This window comes from Diplotaxodon limnothrissa, linkage group LG15 (genome assembly GCF_057381915.1).
Source record: "Diplotaxodon limnothrissa isolate DT_005_m linkage group LG15, D_limnothrissa_male_GT1.1, whole genome shotgun sequence".
Lineage (NCBI taxonomy): Eukaryota > Metazoa > Chordata > Actinopteri > Cichliformes > Cichlidae > Diplotaxodon > Diplotaxodon limnothrissa.
In genome coordinates this window covers 27,432,424-27,437,685 of record NC_140610.1, presented here as the reverse complement: position 1 = coordinate 27,437,685, position 5,262 = coordinate 27,432,424, and positions in this window count along the sequence as shown.

The window sequence follows — 5,262 nt, the reverse complement described above, 5'->3', positions numbered from 1 at the left end:
TCACCTGTAAAGCAGGACTGGGTAGGCGGAGGTTTACCCTGGTGCAGGTGTGCCGCGGTCAGTTGAAGAATCCGCGAGATTCTCTGTGAGTTTCCCATTACGTCGTTGCGCACTCGGTGCTTGCTTGGAAGTTTAGGGGTTTTTTTTCCTTGTAAAAAGTTTTCTTCCCACGCACAACGGACGCTAATGTTTTTGTCACTTTTTATGGAATCAAACTCAAAGTAAGGTCAGTACTTCCACGCTTTAAACGCTGCACGCTCATACTCTCTCCCACAATCAATATGTGATCCATTGTTGATCTGCACACAGCTGTTGTCACTAACGGCGCACTCGCTTACGTCACTGTCATGAGACATTCTCGCAAAAAAATCACGGTTTTAGTAACGCAGTAACGCAGCGTTCCTACGGGAAAGTAACGGTAATCTAATTACCGATTTTACAATAGTAATCCCTTACTTTACTCGTTACTTGAAAAAAGGAATCAGATTACGCGTTACAAGTAACGCGTTACTGCCCATCTCTGTTCAGCACACAGAAAGACACAGAGGTGCCGTTTAAAGTTTAGTGTTAACCTGAGTCACTGATCATTTGCAGTATTACAGAGTCTGGAAGTCTTTGCATGATGTCCACGTCACTGTAAGTTTCTAGCTAACTCTCAGGTGTGACAGGTGTGCCAGCAGGAAAGAGTAATAATAGCCTGCATCCTGAGGTTTGTCATCCAGGATTAAATTTACAGTGGCTTTGTTCACACAGCTAGGATTGTATTATACACTGACCCTGGGTCAGTATAAGTATCATACAGTTTAAACGAAGCACTGAAACTTGCACATATTTATTATAGATGCACTGAAGCTAATCGAGATATTTGCTGTCAATCTGTGGCTGCGATTAATCACTTTACTGAAAACTTTATTAACTAGTAACTTCATCAGTCATGACAGAAGCTAATATTTCTGTGCTAACATCGTAACAGCTTTACTCCAATATAAGCTAACGTTTACACCGTAACTTTAAGCTAGCACCATAAAGACGGTAAAACACGTAATAATATCTACAAATGCATCTTAAAGCTGTTATATTAGCACTCTGTGTATTACTAAGATAACCACATTAACATTACTGACACTCGCTGACTTTTAATAGTCATTCTATAAATGCTGTCCGTTTAAATGGTCTTACCTGTACACACTGCATTAGGGCTGGGCCATATTATACCGTTCACGGTAATACCGGTATAATGTTAGGCAACGATAGGAAAATGAAATATCGCAATAGAATATGAGTAAAACACGCATGCGCAGTGCCTTTGTTTTCATACGCACATGGCCGATTGTTGAGTGAAACAGATGAACCAGAACTGGTTTGTAAAAATGGTGCAACTTCAGTGATGTGGAACTGGTTTGGTGTTTGTCCGTCAGATACACAACAAAGCACATTTTTTTGCAGAACATGCAAGCGGCCGTCGTTATTGTCGTATTTGTCGGACTAAGATGCTCTTAAATCTGGGAGTAATCTGGGTCCTAAACTCCGTACGCTTCAGGTCAAACGAACACTGCAGCATCACTGAGAGTTAAAAACTGTCTAAATTCTTTCATCTTTAATAAAACGATCAGCATTGCTGCTTTACCAGGTGTAACTATGAAGTTTAACTTCCAGGCATCCATGAAAACAAAATTTATTACATTTAACGGAGTTAGAAGTTAGCAGGAAGCTAGCGGAAGTTAGCTTGCTAGTTTCGCTAGTTACCTAAGCATGATATAGCATGTTCTGACTGAGAGATTTCTGAAAAAATTCAAACGTACAGCTCTGCTATCACTTCCAACATAAATGAAGACAGGAAACTAAACAGCAGTGACGTTTGTAGGGTTACTGTAGTTGGGCTAGCTGGTATATAATGATGTGCTACGTGATCGCTAGCGACACAGCTATGTTAGCATAATATAAACAGTGAAGCTGGAGGACGAACGCTAACACTTTTCCACTTATAAAAGTTAATGTGAAGGTTCCTCATAGTTAGAAACAAATGCAAGCGCACGGCAGGATGCTGTAAACGGACCAAACTTCAGTCAGGAGAACAACTGAGATAATCCATCCACAATACAAGGTTAGTCATTCATATACTGCAACAACATGGGAATAGAGCAGCTGCCAGAGAATTCAACATTAATGAATCAATGGTACAGAAGTGGAGGAAGCAAGAAGAATGAGTTTAATAAAGTTTGATTTATCTGACTGCTTTGTTTCGCTTAATGTGCCTTATAATCCCGTGCACCTTATGGTCCGAAAAATGCGTACTGCACACTGCAGTTTAATGTTGCAAAGCACCTCTTTTTAACTTCAGTGGATATTATACATGGTTATGCTCAGGATATGTCAGCCCATTTCTACTGGAAATGCCTTTTGGTTAAACTTTCAGCAAGGAATTTGCATTTGCACTGTTACATTTTTATAAAGCTTTAATGTACATAAAAACCAGCTTCTTGTTTAAGTGAAAATAAATGGAAGGTTGTCTTTTTGCGCTAGTAATGTTGTGGAGTTGTATTTTGTCTCGCATCAACTATATCGTCAGTTATATCGTTATCGCAAATTTTCAAATATATATCGTGATAAATTTTTTTGGCCATATCGCCCTGCTCTACACTGCATATCCACTGGATTCCAGCCAGAGTGGATTCTGGAGTCTTCCACGCTCCTGTTAGTGATCCTCCATCTGGATGGATGAGAACAACCTTCTGAACAATCTAGCAGGAGATGGCCCATATCTATGGGACTGATTTGTGCTAATAACGCCCATTGTATGGACTGATAACAGCCGAAGCGGGTGAATAAAGTCACCCAGTAGCTAGCTGTGCCATTACCCAGCATACATCACTCCCTCCGTAAATGCAATAAACGATAAAAAAGTATCGTTCTACCTGTTTTTCAGGTAGTTGTTTACATTATATAATTTATTGTGTTCTGTATACGTCACTACAATGTGATTTGGAAAATGTCTAAATATACCGACAACAGGCACTTCCGCGGCAATCTCTTCAATCGGAAGACCCCTCACGTCAATTCCCAACGCGAGAGGGGTACCCTGCGCTTCCATAAGTGAAGCAGAGGGAGCCTGACCATGCGTCACACGTTTGACGAGTTGGGAGTGAGAACGTGTTGCTCAGTCACACGGACCCTGACCGTTTGGCGAGTGGTTCCTAGACGAAGCCCGTGGTCACCCATTGACTGCTGCCATCATCTGCAGGAACACTACACAAAGAAGAACTGGAAATGGTGGATGCCTTTTTGTATTGATTTATACAACAGGAGCGATATGTTAACGTTGCTTTATTAATCAGTGCATATGTATATGAGACCTGGACCCTGGTTAGGCTTTAAAGACACAAGGAAACAGCATTATTAATAATTAATAGTACAAATACATGGAAACATTTCACAATAATCATTAATATAAGCAGAGCCGCTTCAGAGATTACAGATTTGATTATGTAACATATTGTCTTTGCATTTAAGATCAGTGAAAGTTTTCATTTGTTTCATAAATTAGGCATTAATAAAAGATTCTGATTCTGATGTCAAAGGGCTCCAGATCTGTGAAGTGTCACAGATGACAACCACATGATGTTTCAGTAACTTACAGTCGCCATAAAGCATGCCATGGTTTCGATGCTACTGCTGAACCGTCAGTCTGATTGTGTGTGGCAGTTGCAGGTTACATTGGTTAGCTCACCCAGAACGTTCACACAGTGCAAACTTCACAGGCAGTCGGGAGCGAACACTCCGAAATCGCTCATCCTGATGCTTTTACTTTGAAGGGGAACATCCTCTGTTTCCGGTTTGTGTCCAGTGGCGGAGCGGAGGGGTGGCTTACTGGGCTTAAGCCCGGGTTGTTTTTTCAGAAGCCCGGGGTCTTTTGGAGTGTAATTTTTTCATAGTTAGATGCCTGGCTGACAACTGTATAAAACAAAAAACTACACATAACATTCGAAGCACATAGTTCACACTGTGGGAATTTACAACTGTGCGTAAATCCCCCCTAATATTGGTATGATCCGAGCTCAGGCACGAAGCAGGGCGGGGCAGCTGCTGCCTGCGAGTGAGCTAGGCAGACAGAGGAGAACTGAAGTTCAACCAGGTACCAAAGCAAACCATTCGTACGTATAAATAATGTAAATATGACGGTGTATCACAAAAGATTCAAGTCAAGTCAAGTCAAGTTTATTTATAAAGCACATTTAAAAACAACCGAGGCTGACCAAAGTGCTGTACAATAAAATACAAATATAAAATACAATAAAACACAAGTACATAAAACACCTCACTGATAAAACAATAAATTAAAACAATAAGTTAAACCTTGCTAAAAGCCAATGAGAAGAGGTGAGTTTTAAGAGCAGTTTTAAAAGTTCCAAGGCTTGTGGAGAATCTGATGTGAGGAGGTAAACTGTTCCACAGTCTGGGTGCAGCCACAGCAAAAGCCCTCTCTCCCCTAGTCTTTAGTCTGTACCTGGGAACATCTAAAAGCATCAGGTCTGCTGACCTCAAAGATCTCCTGGGGCGGTAAATGCTAAGAAGCTCTGCCAGGTAAGGAGGTGCAGTACCGTTAAGAACCTTAAAAACCAACAGTAAAATTTTAAAATCAATCCTAAAAGCAACTGGGAGCCAGTGGAGAGAGCAGAGGACCGGAGTGATGTGGTCTCTCTTTTTGGAGCCGGTCAGCATGCGAGCAGCAGCGTTCTGCACCAGTTGAAGGCGATGCAGGCAGGAACGATCTAAACCAGCATAAAGGGAGTTACAGTAGTCCAGCCGTGAAGTAATAAAAGCATGGACCACCCTTTCTAGATCGTTCCTGGACAGGTAGGACTTGACTTTAGCTAAAATCCGTAGATGATAAAAAGATCCCTTGACTACGGAGCTGATTTGTTTATCAAATTTAAAAGCACTGTCAAAAGTAACACCGAGGCTCTTAATGGAGGAAGTACATTCGGAAGTTAGGGGTCCCATAAAATCAAAGGAAAGGTCGGGGTCTTTAGGAAGCCCAAACACAATGACTTCAGTTTTACTTTCATTTAGATGTAGAAAATTAAGAGCCATCCAAGTCTTAATGTCAGACAAACAGGAGAATAACGGCTGCAGAGAGTCCTTACAGTCTAACCTCAGAGGGAGGTAGATCTGAATGTCATCAGCAAAGGTGTGGAAGGACACATTATGTTTGCGCAGCACATCGCCCAGAGGGAGCAAATACAGATTGATATCAAACTGATC